This window comes from Puma concolor, chromosome A1 (genome assembly GCF_028749965.1).
Source record: "Puma concolor isolate L17-30 chromosome A1, mPumCon1.1.hap2, whole genome shotgun sequence".
Classification (NCBI taxonomy): Eukaryota; Metazoa; Chordata; class Mammalia; order Carnivora; family Felidae; genus Puma; species Puma concolor.
The window spans coordinates 212,235,410-212,257,626 of record NC_141667.1 but is presented as its reverse complement, the minus strand read 5'-3'; the positions used below and the strand labels follow the sequence as shown (position 1 = coordinate 212,257,626).

Here is a 22,217-nt window from a genome sequence, read left to right as displayed (position 1 = left end):
CTGCTGCTTGCTGGAGTCCGGGTGGCAGATTTTCTAGAAGGATCTCAGAAGTCAATGAGTGAAGGCAGAACTGCCCTGGAGAGGAGGAATTCTGGCAGCATAAGCTCAGGGAATTCGTTTGGGAAAGAAAGTTTATAATAACAGTGTTCTAGTTACTGCTGAATAAAACATTCACAGAGCTTTTGTTCTCCCAGCAGAAAAATAGAATACCCTGGTGGCAATAGAGTGGTTGTTCTGTTTAAATGTTGTTTTTAATAAAAATCAGATGGTAGCAGTCATTTGACCTCTACACTGCTCCCCTCCGGGTCTTGTACGGGGCCTCCTCTGGGAGCACACTGGACACCATGTCCTGGGGCTGTATGGAGGCACTCTCCTCGAAGCAGATGGGGAAACAGCCATTTGAACGAATGGGGCATGAGCCCAGAGAAGGTACAACCAGCTGCAGAAAGACCAGTAAATATGGTTGTTACACATCTGGTAGGTAGTTCTGCAGCGACACAGCTAATGGTGCTGGTATTTAAACGGCCATTAGTAGACTTTGGCTTCTGCGCGCCCAATTAAGAAATACCCCGGAAGCTCTCTCTTGGTGCTGCTCTGCTGTCGCCGGGCCGCAGAGCTCCGGTTTGCATGGCCGTCTTCATTGCCTGCAGGGAGAGAAACTTCATTTTTGTCAACAGCACAGAGCAGATTCTGGAGTGGCCTCCGCAAGGGTGGGGCATCTCAGTTTAATAGGAAAAGATAGTATTCGGTAGGCAGAGGGGGAGAGGCTAGGGCCTGAAGGTCCCTGGGTGGGGGAAAACACAAATTTTAAAACATTTCTCCTGGGTGCCGCTGACCTCCAGCAAACTCCCTCGGGCATAAAGTTCCTCTTAAGCGTGTGACATCACCTACTCCCCCTCAGGTTTGCCTCAGGAATTTGACAAAAGACCTAACTAAAAATAAGTAGACCGTACAACACGCGAGGCACAAAGAACAGTACGGCCAGAGACCATTCCCTCATGCAGTGGAAACGAGTCAATCAAAATAGAATGTCTAGTGGGCCTGGGTGGTTCAGTCAGTTAAGCTTCCAACTCTTGGTTTCAGCTCAGGCCATGATCTCACGGTTCATGGGTTCGAGCCTCACAATAGGCTCTGCGCTGACAGCATGGAGCCTGCTTGGGATTCTCGATCACTCTCTCTGTCCCTCCCCCGCTTGGGCACACTCTCTCTCTCTCCCTCAAAATAAATAGATAAACCTAAGAAAGAAAAAAGAAAGGGATGACTAGACACGTAGAGTTATCTACCCAATAAGGGTAGAACCTGTGAAGAAACAAGGGAGAAGGAAAGGGGGCCCCCCAAACCCTATAAAACAAGTCCCTTGCCTATAGTCCGTGGGCATTCACTTTCAGATGCCCTCTCTCAGTAAAGAGAGATTTCCTATGATTCTTACTTTCTGATCTTATACTCTAATAAACTTTGGTCTGTTGCGCCTATTATTCTGTGTCCACCTGTTCATTCTTCGAGCGACAATGAACCCTGGGTATTGAGGTAAAAAATCCTGCAACCCCTGGGGCTATACCTCCGAGAGGTGCTGCTTGGCCCCCTCCTACGCGGGTGAGGGTGCCAGCCTGGCACATGAGGCACGCTCAGCAGCTTGGCCCTCATTAACCCTGAATCGACAACACTTAGAGCCAGTTAATCTTAAGGATTCAGTATTCACCAGTGCCAGGTTATTCCCTTTAAATCTCTGAAAAGAGAGGAAGGGGGAGGAGGCATTTTCTCTTCTGAAAAACCTCATCACAGGGGGCAGCTTGAGCAGGCTTCCTTCTACCTTTTGTAGGATTCCCAGGTCCCAGGCTGCTTGGAGCCACTCCTGTCCCTCAGGGGTTCCTTCACAGTTGCAATGCAAATATCTCTGGCCTGGAGAATTTATTCAGAATGGTGCCTGCAAAGAGCTTAAAGGCTTTGAGGAAGGTGGGGCCCAGTGTAGGGACATCTCTGACTATTGACAGTTTGGAGGAAAGATAAGGGCAGGAAAGGCCACTTTACCTACTCTGCTGGCCCCATCCCCCCCCCCACCCCCCAAACCCCATTTCTTTTCTTCTTCTCATTTCATAGGTTTATTACTGAAAACCACCACCACCTCCTAATATGCTACGTGCTGCCCAGGAAAGAGCCAATGACATGGACCCTGTTTGCAGAGACTTATTCCACGGAAACATCTTGTCTTGCACAGTTTGTGCTGACGGTCCTGATGTAATTATTAATAGCTGGGGGCGGGGTGGGGGGCTTCACTCCCAGAAGGTTCCAGTTCGAACTGCCCACGATATAGGCAGGCACCCTGTCTGTAGATACATCATAGGAAGACGCATTTGTTTTCTTTTGTTTAATCTCTTCATTTTCTCTCTTGTTTTGGGGAAGCAGCAAGGAGACCCAGGCTTCTGCTTTTACGCAGCAAGGCAGTGACAACCAGTAACATGGGTTGATTGGAGGAAAACCAAGACAAGCCTAAAAGAAGTCAAGCTGCACAACAGTGCAGACTGAAGCGCAGCACAGGGTCCCTGGTTCCTCCTCAGCCCTCTGATGCTCACTGTGATGGCTGCTTTTCACCAAAGCCTCCGCTCCCTGGCAGCCGGAGAGAAGCTTTGGGAAGCTGGTGTGGTAGGCTGGTCTACGGATGGCCCAGTGGCCTGTGTGGAACCTTTTCGGGCATAGTATGCTGAAGAGGTGGCCGCGTGGTGGGAGTAGCATGTGACACACAGGGGGGGTAGGTCACACTCACCTCTACTTCCAGCCCCGGCAGTGATGGCTGGTAACTTGGCCTGGCTGCCTTCACAGGGGAGGATTCTCGGAATCAGGAAAGATGGCCAAGCAGAGGTTTGGGCGGTTTGCCCCACTGGACTGATCTGTGTTCAGATCACGCAGTGTTTGGAGATCTCTGTACAAACACACACACACACATATGACCTCTTCCTCTCTCTCCCCCCCCACGCCCCCCACCCCCCCCCCCCCAGACACTGCCATCCATTGTGTTTTCTATATAACAAGCTCTCGACATATGGATGGGAGGTGACCATGTGGCATAATGGAACAAGGGCTGGTTTGGGAACAATCAAACTCCGGTTCCAGTCCCCCCAGCTGTGGGATTTACTAGCTGTGTTAGCTTGGTCAAGTTTCTTAAACTTTCCGAGTCTCGGTCTCCTTAACTATGACATGTGGTACTTGTGAGGATTGAAAATAACTCAGATGAAATAACTCTGGCCCATAGCACCAGGTCTGGTCCACAGCATCAGTCAAGAAATGGGAATCACCAGGAGCTCCTCATCCTTACTCCAGCTCTACCATTAAGAACCTTTCAGTTGAGCAGGGAGGCTTGTGGAAGAGGAAATGTACTCTCCCCTTGGCTGAGCGACCGTGCCCATGGGCAATCTTTTACTCACTGTCTGTTTTCATATTCACCCGCCTCAATTCGCCCATCTCCACGTACTCCATGGGGCCTGCATGTGCCTGGACCCTGGCTGGCTAGATGTTACTGGTTTACCAGGGGCCACGTGGCTTGGAGAGAGGTTTCTGTTCTTTGAGGTTCCTGCAGGTGGATCCTGTTGAGATTTAACGCAGGTGTTTGTCCCTCAGACACCGCTGAGGGCCCTCTCCTCTTTCTGTTTCTCGCTGTCCCTGAACAGTAATAGGGTAACATTTTCTGGTCCCCGGAAAACAGCCTGCTCTTGGCGTGTTTCTATTGTGCATCATCTATGTTTGGCCTTGACCCTCCTGTGTTCTGCACTGTGAGCAGAATATCAAGTGGGCTGGAGAAGCAAGCCAGGCACTGCCAGCCCAGTGTGTGCATTGTCAGGGGGAATATCATGCTACGTGCACAGAAAATAACTTCCTTTTCTCATTTTATAAATTAGCTCAGCGATCCCTGAGATTATGAGCCTTTATTCCCATAGACAGTGCTTTAAAGGGGAAAAAGAAACAATAACAATGGAATCAGAATACAGTTCTCTGGGCAGTTCCAATCAGGAAGCGTGGGTAGGAATACGGTCTAGAGATTCTTACAGCACCCAAAAGCTCTCCATCATCCCCGATCCCACTTTCTCTCCTAGCCTCACCCCTACTTCGGCTGCTTTATCGCAAAAAGCTCTGATGAAAAGCTTGTGATCTCAGCTGGGGCTGCCGGGCTGGGGAGAAGAAAAGGGGTCCTCTTTCTAGAGGAGAAAGGTCATGCAAAATGCTGGATTCCTGTGTCTGGGAGGCAGCCGACCAACCTTTTCAGATACAGGTTTGTCCTCTGTCATAGAATTTGTCATAGAAGCAGTGACAATTTTGTCATAGAAGCAGTGATAATCAGAGCGAGGAATGTATAAATCATCTGGACCTACCCCTACAGATGAGGAAACTGAGACCCAGAGAAGGTAAGTGACTGGGCCGAGGTCCTCACTCAGCTGACGAGGGGCTGGCCTGGGACCCCCGTGAGCCTGACTGCACTTCTCAAAGCAGAAGCACTCCCAGGGGAGAAAAAGGCATCTCTTTCCCATCTCATTTTATTCCAAAGTACAAAACCCATTCCTATTTTTTCTTAATCTACTTGTAAACTCTAATGACTAGTTCTAGTGTTAAATGCTTCACATAATTTACTTAATTAGCTAATTGTTAACAATGTGAAGTCATTTTCTTTGACCTTTTATAATCCCTGTTCCTCCCACAGAAAACAAGGTCCTATCATCAGTGTTTTGGTGACATTGGCATAAAAAGTGAATGGCTTGACATAAAAGCAGAGTCTAGTTCTGGAATGTCTGGCTTTCCTCCACTAAACACCCGGTATTCCCTTATAAAGTAGAGTGTGTGTGTATGGGGGGGTGGGTGGGGGCAGTGGGAGGACATTTTTGAAATTAGGAGCATTACCCCCACCTGTATATTTACTGATCTTAGAGGCGAGTTAATGAAGTAAGTTTGAAAGATTGGGACCACAGAGACCTAACATCGAGTCTCACCTCTACCCTGTCCTCGCTGGATCACTTTGAACAAAGAACCTGGCTCCAAGACTCTGTTTGACTATAATATGGATTTAATAATGGGGCCTATTTGATAGAGTCATTATGAGAATTAAGTGACTTGATATGTGTATAAAGTTTCTAAGACTGGATGTGGCATGCACTAAGACTTCAACCAATGTTCATTATTATTATTGTTAATAAATACTTACAGGAGTATTTGAAGGTTCAGAAAAGTAAGAAGAAGGAATGCTGCCTCGATTCCCTCCCTCCGAGTTTGCTACTTTTCCACCATGGAATCATCATGGTATCACAATGTATGTATAATTTATCAGGCTGCTTTTTCCATTTAGCATTCTTTTGTGAACATCTTCTCTTATTCTTCAGACACATGACTTTTAATGTCTACAAAGTATTTCATAAACAGACATACCGTCATTTATTTAACTCTGTCCCTATTGTTGCCGTTCGGTGTGTTTTCCCCATTTTTTTTCTCCTTTGTAAATATTTTGGCATATAAATCTTTGTACTTTTGATCATTTTCTGAGGCTAGATTCCTAGAAGCAAAATTATTGGGTCAAAACATAAACATATGTCAGAATCTCAATTCAAACTGTGAGTTGCTTCGTAAGAAGAAGCAGTGCTTTACTTTGTAAAGCTCATTTGCCAAAGCCGTGCATGTCAACATTTCCCACTGGGCTGTCATTGGGAAAGGGGTAGTCGAATACTTAATGTCTGTAGTCAATCGAAAATTAATTTCCTGTTCCTTTTCTTCCTGGGTTGCCTAGAGGACTGTTGGAAATGGCCCTGACCGGGGAGTCCTTCGGGATCTCCTCCTCAGGAAGCCTCATGTACTCTGGTTCAGAGACGCTCAAGCCCGAGCCAACCTCGCAAGCCCAGTTGACCTAATTCAGTCTTCTGACCAGTGGAATGGCATCCAGCATCACGTCCAGCTTTAAAAGCTTTCAGAAAAGGTGAGCCCCTGGCTTCTTTGCTTAGTCTATTGTTGTGTGGGTAATACCCCTTATTTGTTAGAAAGTTACTGCTTAAGCTCATCCCCTAAATCCTTGACCAATTTGGTCCTGTTAAGCAGAAGTCTTCCGGAACGTGCGGTCTCCATAGCGTGTGGGTGGTGACCACATCACAGGAGTGCTTTGCCAGTACCTTTCTAGGTCCAGCACAGGGATGCCTGCTACATGGCTTAGATATTGCTAAGCTTCCCTCATGCTTCTCTTCCTTGAATATAGAATTTTCACCTTTCCCGGATTCACCCTTTCTATCCTTGCAGATGCTCCCCTCCAATCCAGGGCTCCCATTCTTCCAGCCTCAGATGCTTCTTACTTCCCTAAATGGTCTCTCTGCTGCTAAAGTGTTCCTCCTCCAGTCTGTCCTATGTAGAGCCACCAGGTTCGTCTCGCTTAGACATAGTTCTAAGCCTACCACTCTTCGCTGAGGACCAGATTAAGCACGCTCTTAAGGCCATCCATTGTGTAGACTCTGTTTCCTGGTTATCCCATAACACTTTCCAGCCAAATCATACTACTCTCTGTTCCCGAATGGGCCCAATCCTTGTCAGATTCGTTATTTTCCTTTTGCTTAATTGCCCTCCCTTTCCCCATGTCGCTCTTGAAATTTCAGGGGCACCTGGGTGGCTCTGTTGGTTGAGCGACGGACTTTGGCTCAGGTCACGATCTCACAGCTCACAAGTTTGAGCCCCGCGTTGGGCTCTGTGCTGACAGCTCAGAGCCTGGAGCCTGCTTCTGCTTCTGTGTCTCCCTCTCTGTCTGCCCCTAACCTGCTCGCATTCTGTCTCTGTCTCTCTCAAAAATAAATAAACATTAAAAAAAAATTAAAAAGCAATAAAAAAGAAATTTCATCTACTCATCCCAAATATCCATATATGAAGCCTGTCTTAACGCCCTGTTGCCAGAATGAAAGCTCAGCCACCATGAACACCTGCGCACATCACTTCCCTTTTCTCAATTTTCCCCATAATACAATATTTTCTAATCCTCCCTTTGTCCCAATCTTGGTAGCTAATAACGATTATCTACCTTTATTATCTATCTCTTGTTATCTAATCCTCCCTTTGTGCTAGCCTCTGTAGAGAATAAACTCCTGGAAGGCCAAACAGTGCTTGCCTCTTCGTTGCACCCCTTACATCCCCCCAGAGAGTGCCTTGTACATGGTGGACACTCAGGTTCTGAGACAGAAGTTCTCTGACACAGCCCCCTCTCACACCACCACAGAGTGGGAGCAGCACAGCTGCCTGGATTTATTGCTTTTCCCAGGAGAGGCAATTATAGTGCTTTATCTTCCCCTTTGGCTTTCAGCCAGTGGCTCTACACCTACTTTTTAATTTTCTTTTGTTTGAAGGGATGTTCTGTCTCCTCAGTCAAAACAAAATGATGACGGTAATAAGAGTTGCTGCTATTTATTGAAAGACTACTATGCGCTGGATGTTGTGCTTTACATATGGGATCTCATTCATTAGTCTCCATATAAACCTTACAAGTTAGAGATATGATTATTCCCCTTTATGGATGAAAAAATTGAAGCTCAGAGAAGTTAAAAATCTTGCCCCCACGTCACTAAGGTAGATTAGAGTTTGAGTCAAGAGTTGAACCCAGATCTGTGGGCCCCAGTCCCTTCTATTGTGTCCCACTGGAAAAGGATGGCTTGAGGGTGGGTAGGCGTGAAGCTCTGGCTCAGTTTTCCTGGGATCTGAGAGCCTTGGGCTTTGTAGTTGGGGGAAATGCGTACTCCCACTGCAGCTCAATTATGCTAGTTATGCCAAGCCCCTGGTGCCCCTTCATCCTGTCGCATTGCCTACAGGAGGGCAGGGAGATGGCGTGAGGCCATTGCTTGGATCTGAGTGCCCTTGGTGCCCCCAAGGTCTTTGGCTCTACACATACTCTGTGCTTCTTCCAGAGACCTCCAGAGCTCCTAGACCTATCACTGCACAAGGTACCCTGGACATTAAATTATCGGAAATCCGACAGTTTAACACAGTCTCCGGGTCATCTGTTTGCTGGGGAGAAGACAGTTGAATATGGGTGTGATGTATGCCGAGACTGAGACAAATGTCTTCCTTTAGGCATCAAAACTAGGTAAGTCAGGATAGTTCAATGCTAATTTTTAAAGAACTCTGGAAAATAGCATTCTAGCACAGTGCTTGAAATACACTAGTTATTTAATAGACATTAATTTCCCTTATTCCATCTAACATGTTAGCTTGTCACACTGGTTACCTACACACACAGTGAGCGGTGTTATATAGGAGAGTGACCCGGGCTTAGGGATCCTGAGTTTATAACAAGCAGTAAGTATGCCTGCCTTTTCCTCTGGTGGGTGATACTATCTCTACCTTTCCAGGCCATTTGCTATACAGATGTCCTTGAGAAGACATTCTGGAATAAAGGGAACTATAGCTTTGCTTGTAAGACATGTATGTAGAAATGCATGAGATCCATGAAGAATCATCTCCTAACACCCACCTCATGGATCTTTTTTTTGAAGATTAAATGAACTGACATATTATATCAGTCAGGATAGTTCAGGTTATGCTGCAGTAACAGATGACTTCCTAAGTTTCAGTGTCTTAAACCTCCAAAGACATTCTTCTTGCTAATGCCACTCGCTCTTGGGAGTTAGCTGGGCACTCTGTTCCAGATTATCCTCACTCTGGGTCCTAACCTGAAGGAGGCTTCATCATGTGGCACATCATCATGGGAGAGGGAAAGTGAGTGTGCAAAATAGCATGCTGGCTCTTAAAACTTTATCCCTGAAAGAATGTGTATCTCTTCTGCTCACATGTCCATCCCCAAAGCAAGTCATGGGGCTAAACCTGACTTTGAGGGAGAAGGCAAACGTGCCCAGAAGAAGATCTAAGATACTTAATTTGTGGGCAGCATGAAATACTACTAAAGAAATGCAAAGTCCTTGCACAAAGTTTGGCACCTGAGAAATCGTGGCTTCTGTCTTCCTTTCCATTCCTGGAGACATGAGTTTGGGAAGGGTCAAAAGTGTGGGTCATTGGTCCGGAGGAAGCTCATAGTGATCAGGGATTCAGATTATTCTCTGACTGTCTGTGGCTGTGGTCAAGAAAATGTGCAGGATTTCCAGAGTAAAGTTATGTGCCCAAGCTTGCAAATCAGATTAATCAATATTAATTGCTAACATGCATTCAAGTTCACAAGTTTGTTGGTCAACACTAACAAAGAAGGAACAAGAATTTCTCCCAATCCCCAATTATTGCACAGAGATAATAACTAGATTGAGAGAGAGAAAAAAAATGTTGATTTATTTTTATTCATGAAGCAACGCAATCACAGATTCAATAGCTGAAATACTTCCTGACCTGAACTGGTCCCCCCATCTGACTAGAAATCATTGAATGCCATAGAATGAAATAAACATTAAGGATCATCACAGCCTCCATGCTCTAGAGTTAAACAATGCCAGATGGCTATTAATTCATTTCTTCAAAAGATATTCATAAAGCTTCCCCTGCCCCAACCTGTCAGGTTCTGTGTTCAGCGTCTGAGTACAAGGTGCAAAACAAAACAGACATAGTTCCTGACTCCATGGAACTTAGAGTCTAGAGGAAAAAAAAAAGATTGTAATAAAAGGAACCCTTATTCAGGGCTTGCTTACTAGGGCCTGGGCACCGGGCTGTGCAATATGTTTGCATTTCATCAAAGACTCAACAGCCTGCGGTGGTTTATTATTCACAATAACCATGTGGAGGTAGTGGGAAGCATAGCTTTGACCCAGTGTAGTCAAAGCTCAGAAAAGTTATTCTACATATTCCGTGGGTGCCAGAGTTTTTAGCACAGAATTCAGGTCTCAGTAGCTCAGCGTACAGATGTATCCACACCCAGACATCGTCACTAACCTGTATCACAAGAACCACCCTTGTTCACGGGCTGTGGATCCCCCTTCTCCAGGCTGTGCCTTGTCCTCATTTACATCCTCCATCAATGAATGAGTTAGTCAGAGAACTCAGTGCGCATCGATTAGGTGCCAGGCAACGCGCACCTACAGTTATCTTTCTACAATTACCTGCAAGGTTAGGAATGACTATGATCACTTTGCAGCTGACTAAATGGAGGATCAGAACATGAGAAGACACTTGCCTGTTATTCCAGGGCTCGAAATTGGTACAGGCAGCCAGGATTCGACCCACCCTGTCTGAGCCAGAACTCTTCCCAGGGCCATGATGTTGTTCTTCCTCCCTGCCGGCAGGCCTGACCAGTGGATGTTTCCAGACCTATAGCCATGGCTCCCGCCTGACATCCCTAAGTCCCCCTGCAATAATGCCAGGTTATGAAATCCAGGCAGCTCTAGCAGAAGCAGACTCATTCTGGGAACACCTGCCTCTCCTTACGGCAACAGTATAGCTTCCAGCTCTTAACTCACCTATTCTAATGAACCCAGCAAACATTGATTAAGCAGTGGCAGGCCCTGAGGCTAATGCGATGAGCCCAGTGCAGCTCTGGTCTCCAAGGCCTTAAAATCGAGAGTGTGAGCGAAACTTAGAGCCACAGCAAGTAGAAGGCAAGTAGACTTAACACAGGGTTATAACAAATAAAGCGTAACAGGAGAACAAGGAGAGAGAAACTCCTACTAGGCAGTCTAGGAAGACTTTGGGGGGCGATGTGATTTTCAGGGCCTTGAAGGATGGGTAAGACTCAAGTGCTAGAAGCCAGGCAGTGAGGGGGATGGAGGGAAAGGGTGAATGTGAAGGAGCCAAGTCCTGCAGGCACAGGAAGGTGCTATTTCTCCCGGAAACTGGTAAGCCCAGGGAGAAGTTGTTTTTCCAGAACACTCCAAGGCTGACCCATTTTCACAGAGGCCCCAGGGAGGAGCAGCTTGTGGAGTGGGGGTGGGGGCAAGTGCGATCAGAGGGGCTGCCTCAGGGGTGAGCTGAGAAGAAAGAACACTCTGGACACTTCGAAAGTCTTATCCGAAAAGGAGCCATCTGGTCTGGTGCGGAGTACCAAGCAAACTTTTTATTTTCTGCAGGCATCTGGGCTTTGTGGAGGGATCTGCGGTGGCTCCCTGGGCTGGTGAAGGGCCGAATCTCTGGTGCCTGAAGCCTGACTGGTCCCAGCCTCCACACCTCTGCACAGAGCGGTCCTCACAGTGAGCTGCTGAGCTGACAGCTGTCTCTTTCGGAGCCCTTTGGGTCTGCCGCCCCATGCTGTCCCCTTGAGAGAGAAGCATGGTAGGTTTTTTTTAAATCCTGGCCAGTTACATCTGGGAAAAACAATCCAAATGTTAATCCATCTGGAGAGAGAATGAATCCATCTCTTCTGCTGCTGCCTGTATCTTTTCATTCTCATTTCTGGATCTTTAAATCACATTATGAAGCCAGAACGAACGCCCTGCAAACCTGTCTCCTACCCTTCAGGCAGCCTTTTAGACCTTTCTTTGTGCCCTGTCTCCTTATGCTCCTGCCTCACAGAGCTCCTTTCATCTGGGTGTGGCGCAGCCCGTGAAACAGAGAAACAAAGCCTCGCTACACCCCCATGAGGAAAGAGGCAATCATAACTTGCCTTCCTCCTGCCAGGGAGGGAACAAAACAAGGACGGTGCAGTGATTTGGTCACAGTTCCAGCTCCTCCTGCCACCCTAACGCAAGGATTTGGCCACAACACCCTGCACTCGTGTGCTTTCGTAGGAGGGGACTTACATGTTCAAGAAGGAACTTGGTACATTTCTTCCTAAACTGGATCCTCCTCCTGCATGCATTGTTGGGGGAAAAGCAACAACCAATCACCCCAGGTGGGAACTTTCAACTCTCCCAGGCTTTAGAGACGTACCGGGGGTCCTAACGCTCATGCCTAGGCTGCTTCTCTCCAGTTCTCTGCGACTCCTTTCGGCGCCCTGCTTGCCTGCATTACTACCACAGCTTGCTCTCCACAGTCCTGTTTCTGCTGCGTTTCCCTCCAAATCCACCCTCCAGGCTGCTGTCAGAATAATCTTTCTGAAATACACTTAGATAGGTCATGCCTCTGCTCAAAACACTTGTCCTAAGATTTCAACCCCTTACCCTGGCCTAGAGGCTCCACGTTCCATGCCCCAGCGTACCTGCCTAACCTCCTTTTCCACCTGTGCCCCTCCACACTCTCCATAACTGGCCACTTAGAACCACTATTCTGTTCACTGTGCGTGATGCATTATGCCTTTGCTGGTGTTCCCATGCATGACTCTGATCCTCTGGCGCAGTTCGCTCCTTCGCGGCATGTTGTGTCTTTACTGGGTTTCCGTTAGGGCTCATGGTAGGATATCAGACATTGTTTACGTACTGCCTCATCTCTGGCCCCAAATCACCTGTGTGTTCTTTCTCGGCTAGTGTGGTGTCCTTCATCTTGGCATTGCCAGGACCCAGTGGAGTGCCTTGCAAATAGTCGATAGAGTTTGCTGAATCAGGAGGGTGATCACATCTGTTCACGGAAAAGGCAGAACTAACAGACAGGGAAACAGAGGCCAAAGACTGTTGAGAGGTTTTCCCAGTCTCGTGCTGTGAATTTTTTTTTTTTTAACGTTTATTTTTTTGGGACAGAGAGAGACAGAGCATGAACGGGGGAGGGGCAGAGAGAGAGGGAGACACAGAATCAGAAACAGGCTCCAGGCTCTGAGCCATCAGCCCAGAGCCCGACGCGGGGCTCAAACTCACGGACCGCGAGATCGTGACCTGACTGAAGTCGGACGCTTAACCGACTGCGCCACCCAGGCGCCCCATCGTGCTGTGAATTTAAGTAGCAGTGCAATGACTAAACCCAAGGCTTCTGGTTTCCAGATTATCACACCTCTGTAGTCCCTAGAACCAACATATCAAGCAAGCCTGTAGGGGAGAGTTTGTATTTCTCTATGTGTCACAGATAACCTTCATTCATATATTCAACGTGTACTTGTGTGTTTAACAAGTCAGGAAGGTCCCCTTTCCCATGAGAAGCTTGCTACTGGAAACAGAGAAAAATAGATAACAAAGTACATAAATCAGATATAAGGTGAGTGGACAGGAGTCAGAACAGGTGGAAGCTTGGAGGCCATCATAGGGGGCCCAGATTCTATTCTAACAGCAGTCATTGGCTTCTAAAAGCCAGGAGTTTGACAGCTGTGGAACAGGAGTTGGGAACAGAGTGACACAGGGAGAGGAGTTACTGCACTGCCTCTGAAGGATGCAACAGTGACTTGGACCAGGGTGGCGGAAATGCATGTGGAACAAGGTGGACTGATTTGGGATTTATTTCAGACGAAACCTGCCCACACTTGCAATGGGTTGGTTGTGGCTAAAGTCTTTGGCCTGGAAGAAGGGTTATTAGCCATTGTTCTCATTTATCCCCATCAAATCGATGACCACAGAGGCAGTGTTAGAATTCTCGGGTCATCAAAAGATTCCAGCATTTGGTAGACACCCGTTATTTCTGTGAACGACCCCACAATATTTTATTATGTGAATGATGTCGTCAGAGCCTCCTTTGGGAGTCAAAGTTTGTCTTCTACCTCTTAAGGCCATGGACAATGGCAATAGGACCCTGGTTGGGACCATTCTGGGTTTGTGTGTGGCCCCTGGCTGTGCCTTGCACGGTTTGACATGAGGGCCAGCATGGTATAGGAAGAGATTAAGATTTGAAGCTGTACAGTGCCCGTTTCAAGCTGTGTGACCTTGGGAAGGGTTTCCAACCTCTCGAAGCCTCAGTTGTCTCATCTATAAAATGAACTTCAAGAATACATGACTCACAGAGTTTGTGTGAAAATTTAATGACCGAAGTAAAGTACTTAGAGGGCATTCTTGCCTTTGATTCTCCCCAGAACCAATATGTGGGGAAAGAGGAAAGTTCGGGAAAAGGAGGGAGCATTCTTCACATTCCCTCCCAATAGCTTGGGCCCCGATGTAACTACACCCCCAGAACAAGAACCTTCATATTCCTAGTAGGTATTCATCTGGGTTTAGGGAAGAAAACAGTATGGGGCACTGTAAGGTATCCTTCTTACCAGCTAGTAGCTTGCTCTTTTCTCTGTCTCCATTGAGGGTAACCGTAGCTTGAGTAATGACAACATGATAAAGATGTCCATCTCCAGCCAATACCGTGGCATCTGGTGTTTTGCTTCTGGGCTTGCGGGGTAGGTGGAAAGTATAAGAGGAGACTCCTGTGAGGACCTTTCTCTTATTGACCTTCATATGAATGTGCGGTTTTGAGTTGGTGAGCAAAGAGGGGCACTTCTGTGGGCTGGCGTGAGCTCCTCTGATGTATGTCGTTCCCGGAAGATCACTCACCTGGAGACGAGGTAGTCTTTGGACAGGAGCCAGAACTTAGAAGGGGGTCTTAGTCAGGCGTGATAGGGAGTTTTCTGGCTTTCTTGGGACTCTGCTTTCTTTGATAAGGACTTTGGGGGATCTAAAGCAGGGATGACAAGTTGCTATAACTTTGGCTGATTGGTAGTTAATACCTAGAGACTGTGTCCAAGTCTGCGCTCAATGAGGAAGAGTGCTGTGGTTGATTGGGGATGTCTGCCCTGAGCAGTCTACAGGGACATGTAGCAGGTAGGTTGTGAATTGGCCATTCTTGGTATGGAGATTCGCGGGATCCCTCCAGGATGGCAGGGACTAAACGTGACCTTCACCACATGGAGGCAGAAGGGCAGCCAGGCAGGGAGACCTCCCCATTGAGGCCAAATACTAAAGATGGATAAACTACATTGTGTAAGCCAGATGATCTGAGTGCTTATTATTTTTGTTGATTTATCTTTTTGAGCCCCTTGCTCTTAGTGTAATCTTCCAAAACTTTTGTTGGCCGGGCCTCTGCCTTGTCACAAGGGACTGGTGGAGGGCACGTGCCTGGGCTGGAGGACAAAGGAGAGGGACAAGCCCCTGAAAACAGTGAGGCTGGCCGTGGATGGCACCCGAAGACCCCAAGGAGATGGCCAACCTCAGGGCCCAAGCCTCCCTCCTCACATGTGGATTTCCTCTCCATTGCTAGCTGCAGGCCAGTGGAATTCTAATGTTCTATAGGCAGCATTCCATCTTTTTTTCACTTCACCTTTTCCAGAATTTTGCCAAAGACTATTGTCAAGATAGTTATTCAACCATTTCACTTCTTAATTCCATTAGGAAAAGAAGGGAAAACTACATAAGAGGGGAAAGAAACCAAGAAGACTGAAATTGAACATTTACCAAATATTTTTATGTATGTTTTTCTTTATTTTTTAAAAACTACCTTATTGAAGTATGACTGATGCTTAAGAGGCTGTACGTATTTAATGTACACAGCTCCATAATTTTGGGAATAAATATACATCTGTGAAACTATCACCACTTTCAGGCCATAAAAATCTCCCAAAGTTTCTTTCTGCCCCATCATCATCATCATCACTATCATCATCATTATTTGTGGTGAGAACACTTTTATCTCACAATTACCCTATGAAGTAAGCACTATTGTCACTATCTAATTAATGATGCAACTGAGGTTCAGAGAGGGCCGGGCCCAGTCCCCAAGTCTCAAACCCGGTCGAAAGCAGAGCCACACCCCCGGCCCCAGGCATGACAGTCCCCAGTGTGCATGCTCCTTGGCTCTGTCATGCCACGGAGCGTGGTGGGGTTTGCGGTCCTGACAGGGAGCCACGGAAGGAGTGTGGGCTCCCCCAGGCTGAACGCCGGCAGGGATTGCTGCCCAGGAAATAGCCAGAAAGCTTCATCTCCCGTGGCAACCTGGTGTCTGGGAGGACGGGAGAGGGCTGAGGGCTGGGAAGCTCTTGTGCCCTTTGAAATGGGGAAGGGAGCGTCTTCCCTGCCCAGAGGGGCCACTATGAACCCAGGTGACCGCAACCTTCGCCCCACTGCTGAGCCCAGAATACCTAGAGCCTGAACGATGTTGTATTCAAGGGGCCCTTCCAGGAACTGCTGTCTGGTGCTCTGTGCTAAAAATGCTTGTAATCACAGGATTTGCTTTACAGATTTCTTTTTTTATTCATAAAAATTCAAAGAACTGAATGGGGTGTTACCTATGTGACTTTCCCCAGTTTGAATGGAAATTGTGTAGCTAAATCAGGGAGCGAGATGTCCTTGAGTTCTGTGTGCGTGTGCGTGTGTGTGTGTGTGTGTGTGTGTGTGTGTCAGGGATAGAGGTAGACATGATTTGACTTGATGTCACTATGAAATATTTTTAGAGACCTTTAGAATTCTCTGTAATTACACTATCTATACTCGGGCCTAGTGTTATTGTTCAGGTGACAAAATACTGGCTGCTAGTTACAATAAACAAAGGATTTCATTTCTCTAAAAAAAGGAGTCCATAGCTTCTCTTTGCTTAAAGCAGCCCAAAATACCTACTGGGATTTTCTTCTTCTTTATTTTTTTAGTGGCTAAGACTGGCACACCAAGACAATTTTTATCATGATTACATTAGTATGGTTTGCAAACAAGGCAGCGTGTCTTCACACCTTCTGTCTGATGTGGTGGCAGAGATATTAGAGGGGTTTTGTGTAAAAAGTTTAAGCTGAAGCCTGGATTTTGTATGGCTTAATAGAGATGCTTACTCCAGAACTGTTCCCCTCTGGTATTGGTGTGCTGTGTGGACAGAAGTGTTGGGATTTTTCTATGCATTCACGAGAAAGGAATTGAGATTTGCAGCCTCCCTTTTCACAGATGACAGAGGAAGAGGAGGAAGAAAGGACAGGCCGCCTTGCCAGGGTGCGTGGGTTCGAGGGCTGCATTCTTTAGACATAAGGGAAGAGGCAGAGTGGTGGTCAAGAACAAAACTCTGGCTCTGGTGGGATTTTATCTTATTTTTATTAAGTTTAAAAATTTTAATTCCAGTGTAGTTAATATACAATGTTATATTAGTTTCAGGTATACAATATAGTGATTCAGCAATTCTTTTTTTTTTTTTTTAATTTTTTTTAATGTTTATTTATTTTTGAGACAGAGAGAGACAGAGCATGAACGGGGGAGGGTCAGAGAGAGGGAGACACAGAATCTGAAACAGGCTCCAGGCTCTGAGCTATCAGCACAGAGCCTGACGCGGGGCTCGAACTCACGGACCGCGAGATCATGACCTGAGCCGAGGTCGGCCGCTTAACCGACTGAGCCACCCAGGCACCCCACAGCAATTCTATACATTAGTCAGGGCTCATGGTAAGTGTGCTCTTAACCCCCTTCACCTGTGAAATCACCCGTCCCACCACCCACCTCTGCTCTGGTAACCATCAGTGTGTTCTCTGTAGTCAAGAGTCTGTTTCCTGGGTTCCTCTCTTCCCCCCCCCCCCTCCTGTTGCTTGTTTGCTTTGTTTCTTAAATTCCACATAGGAATGAAATTACATGGTATTTGTCTTTCTCTGACAGACTTATTTGGCTTAGTTAGCATCATGCTCTGTAGCGCTATCCATATTGTTGCAAATGGCAAGACTTTATTCTTTTTTATGGCTGAGTAATATCCCATTATATATATGATACTTTTATAGATAACTATATATATTTATATTAGTAACTATATCACTTCTTTATCCATTCATTAGTCAATGGACACTTGGGCTCTTCCCATAATTTGGCTATTGAAAATAATATTCTGTAGTAAACATAGGGGTGCACGCATTCCTTTGAATTAGTGTTTTTGTATCTTTGGAGTAAACAGCCAGGAGTGCGATTCCTAGATTGTAGGGTTCTATTTTTAACTTTTTGAGGAAGCTCCATGCTGTTTTCCAGAGTGACTGCACCAGTTTGCATTCCCACACAGAGCATGAGTGTTTCTTTTTCTCCACTTCCTCACCAACACCTGTTATGTCCAGCGTTTTTGATTTTAGCCATTCTGAGAGGTGTGAGGTGATAGGTCATTGTAGCTTTGATTTGCATTTCTCTGATGGAATCTTAGTTCTGCCATATGCCGTGTGACCGGTGGCAAGTTACCTTACCTCTCTGAGCCTCATATACAAAATGGAAAGAATAATAGTACCTCCCTTATAGCATCGCTATGAGTGGATAGAAAGCACTTAACACAGCATTTATACAGGGAGTGTCTATATGTAGCTGGCTATTATTTTAAAGATGCGCTCAGTAAATGTGTGGTGAATGAATGAAGAATGTTTGTTCTGATCGCAGGATGCTTCAGGCAGCGTTTTCAATTTTAAGTTGCGCTATGAAGAAAGCCTAACGAAGTGCCAGCCTCCCCCAGGAACCTTGTAACTTGTTTGTCTCCAACAAAGACAGCTGCTAATCTTCCTGTTGAACTGTGGCCATCTGCACTCTGCAGAACGCAGCCCCGGACTCTTACTGGGGCTGGAGTGGGAGTGGAATTAGGACTGGGCTGACCTAGCACGGGCCAAGGGTGCTGCCAGGCGCTTTGGTAGCTCTATATAGCTAATGCTTATTCAACTCTTGCCACGTGCCAGGCGCTGTTATAAGCACTTTATGCTTAGAGCAAACAATCCTACCAACAGGCGCTATTGTTAGTCCCATTTTGCAGAGGATAAACCTGGGGGACAAGAGACTGTTTCAAGAGACCGTTAGGAAGTCTCTTGAAATCCCACAGTTTGTAAGTGACAGAACTGGGACCCAACATGGACATTCCCACTCCAGCATTCCCCCCGCCGCTGTGCTCTGGGGCCTCCCTGGCGCCTGTAAATCTGAGGGTGCCCTGAATAAAATTTATGTTATGGGTTGGCAACAGGACGTTGGTTCTCTGATCTACAGATGGCCCGGTGAGAGATATACCCAGGGTAGATCACGCAACTGGTGCCTGAAGCTGGCCTGGCTTAAATCTCCTACGTGTGTGCGTGCGTGTGTGTGTGTGTGTGTGCACATGTGTGCGTATGTGTGCATACACAACTGTTTGTGCGTCTTCTTAAGCATCACATGGGGCATAGACAGGCAAGTGAGAAATACACTTGTGAGGACCACAGGAGGACACTGTGTAACTGAATTAAGTGATTTTGAAGGTGAGGGAAGAAATGGATTTCCAAATACTTTGTGTTTGCTGCAGGGCTCTTAGAGATTCATCTTATTTCCATTTGCCCTTAAACATTTTTTTAAGCTTGCCTTTCTGGGCTGGAGATAAAGTCACCGTCTTCTCTAATTGTCCGCCTCCCCTAGGAATGCTCTTCCTGCTTGAGGCGAGGACATCTGACAGTCACTGAGATTTTCCTGGCAGACAGACTGCAGCATGTGCCCTGGTCTCCACCCTCCTGCCTTCCCTCTCCAGGGAGTACAGGGCTGTGTAAATCAGCCATGAGGAGGGCTTAGCAATTAAGGAACCTGACACCTAGGTGATTGCTCCATCCCCTGGGGTTTCCAAACCTTTTTGAACCATGAATCTCTATGTTCAGTGTAAATCCCAGACCCCCTGTGTGTGTGAGGCGGCTGAAAGTGGAGCTGCCCTGGCAGATGCTGGGGGTCCCGGGAGCCCGCCTCGTCTCCTGCGATGACACCCTGGGGTAGAGAAAAGCGGTTTGAAAGCCCAGTGAGCAGCTCTCAGTTCCCTTCTATAACTCTGAAGACCAGCTTGTTTCTCTTCTGCCCTCCGTTCTTCTCATCTTCTGGGTGCCTGTGATCCACTGTGACAAACAGGCGTAGCTAGCATGCCGGAAGGATCAGAAGGCAGTGCTAAGGGGCCAGATTTAACACTCATTCTGCTCCAATCTTACTTAAAAAATGAGAGGTGATGGTGGCGAAGAATGTTTGGAAAGTGGAACAGTTTAGAGGTTGGGAACATGGCTTGTGGAGTCAGACTGCCTGGGTTCAAAGCCCAGCTCTTCTACTTACTAGCTGTGTGAGCCTACACAAGTTTCTTAGCCTCTCTGTGCCTTAATTTTCTCATCTGTAAAATGAAGATTAAATAGTAACAAACTATCTCATTAGGTGGTTGTGAGACTTAACTAAATTAATATATATGATGTACCTAGAACAGTTCCTAGCACGCGGTAAGTGCTCAGTAAGTGTTACCCTTTATTATTTAGATAATCATTCCTCTCTTCCCCAAAGTGAATCCAGTATATCCTAAGGTATACATGACAGACTTTCTGACAAGTAACATTTTTTTTTTTTTTTTTGAGGGGAGGAAGAGCAGAGAGCAGTATCAGAAGAAAGAGAAAAGAGTTTCATGGAGAGCAGTAAAACCGTAGAAAGGGAAGCCCACAGTCTGTGGGAGACATGAGCACCTGACTACCACTATACCAGACCAGTCACTACAGGGTCTTGAGCAATTTAAGAAAGGGGATTATTGGGGCTCCTGGCTGGCTCAGTCAGTAGACCATGAGACTCTGATCTTGGGGTCATGAATTCTGGCCCCACATTGGGAGTAAGATTACTAAAAACAAAAACAAAAACAAAGAATGGGGCTATACCTTAGAAGAACCTACAGGAACAAAAAAGCTCATTGGAATTTTATATAACAGTTCTGTTTTATGAACCAGCACTGCCTCACCCAACCATTTTATGGTAAGCCATTTTCATTTCTTTCTTTTTCTTTTGGAGTTGGATTCTCTGTTACTATATGAGATGCTAAGATATTTTAAGCTACTTCGGGCCTGTAGCTCTGCTCCAGGTGCTGGGCTGGGAGAGCATCACATATTCTGGCCAGAAGACTTCCTGAGGGATTGGAGGAGGCTGCAGGGCAGAAATGCCAGGTTTCTCTGGAAATCACTAGCCTGCTAAATATAGCGGTGATTATGCAGTTACTCCGTTGATTTTTTTCTAATCACAGTTTACTGGAGGCCTTAACCTTTAGAATTCTTAACAGCAGGAGGGCTGCAAAAACAGTTCTGGTGTCCTCTCAAAATAAACATCTTTGAAGAGTAATTAAGGCAACATATTGTTACCTTGGTCCCACAGAACCAAGTCTGGAGTACACAGGGGTCAGAAAATAAACAGACTTTGGGGTAGCTGAAGCAAAGAGAGGGGTAGGCCCAGGGATCTGGAGTCCAGGGCTGGGGGTATCACAGATATAAGGGAGCTGGGTTAAAGGATGCCATCCATTAATTCTCCAATTTTTTAAAAGTTGAGAGCAACGAGAGTTAAGTTCAACATAAAATTAACACAAGTTAGTGTTAGAATCAAAGGAAATTTTGGAAATATATAATCATCCATTGGGTAATCGTAAAACATACAACTACAGGCCGTCGTAGGAATCAGTATGATTGAAGGAATGATAATCTGCAAGGAAGGTCTGATTGTCTGAAGACCTATTTGCCCCTTGTTCCTCACAATTTTGACTAGACAGTACTTTGATTCTGAAGTCCGGTGACCAAACATTTAAATTTGGTGAGGCCACCTGGGGAGAGCTTACAGCTAGACATACAGTTTTTTGACACTGACTCTGGTGATTAATTTGGTCTTGACCTTGCAGAAGGAAAGGCCTGGGGTCAAGTTCATCTAAGTAGATGATAAACCCCCAGAGGAACAAAAGAATAAGATGGGTGTTGGGTATTTAGAGAGGGAAGGAATGATGGAGAAATGGAGTACCATCTCACACTCTCCAAATTCTGGGCTCACTGGGAAAGACCAGAGTCATTTGGAAGGAGCTCCAAGCTGGTCTGAGGTTCCTCTGAAAACTCCCTGTTTGTCATTCTTATTTTTTAACTTAACAAATGTTTGTTGAGATCCCAGGCACTGTTTGGAGTCCTGAAGGATGGCTAGCAGAGAAACAAAAATACATAGACACATTCCCTGACCTTAGTTTAAACCTAATGAGTGGTATAGTTGATGTGTACACAAGTAACACATGGCAGCTTCAGGGCATGTGAGTTCATTTTGAAGTTATCCAGGCTATGTTTCCAAACTGAAGCACCGCAGATGGGTTTCCCTTCTAAATGCCACCATGGCCACGTGGTCCATGTCGGCATGTTTGCCTGTGTCTCAGGGGAGAGGACAGGGTGACAGACAGAGTGCTGTTAAGCCTCCTCTCCTTTTTATAATGTGTGGGAAATTCCACTTGGAATTCCACTTGGAGGACTTTAATACTGGTAATAATCTGTGGTCTTTTTGGCCATCGTGCCTGAAAAAATGAACTTGTCAGCATCTTTATTCTTATCCCTTTTGGGGAAGAGAGCTAGAGAAGCACAGAAGGGCAGTCAGAAGCCTGACTGCCCATTTAGCCCCCGCTCAGCCCTCGTTCCTGAGCAAAGGCAACGGCTCAGGTAATTAGAGTCAGAATCCTGATGGAGGTACTTTGTTCAAAGTTCATAGTCTGGGATGGAGAACTCTGCATGCTCACTTCCCTTGTTAATAGCTATGCTGACCTTC

The 22,217-nt window shown here is 46.3% G+C and overlaps 1 long non-coding RNA gene across 1 annotated transcript in view; it reads left to right on the top strand.

The window, feature by feature from the left end:
- The first annotated feature begins 4,866 nt into the window (after positions 1-4,866).
- LOC147584737 (uncharacterized) overlaps positions 4,867-22,217 on the top strand; it is a 34,576-nt gene continuing 17,225 nt past the window's right edge. The window contains exons 1-4 of the long non-coding RNA XR_015255940.1: positions 4,867-5,290; positions 5,762-5,947; positions 7,905-8,083; positions 11,001-11,202. This is a non-coding gene — a long non-coding RNA (uncharacterized LOC147584737). The remainder of the gene's footprint in view (positions 5,291-5,761; positions 5,948-7,904; positions 8,084-11,000; positions 11,203-22,217) is intronic.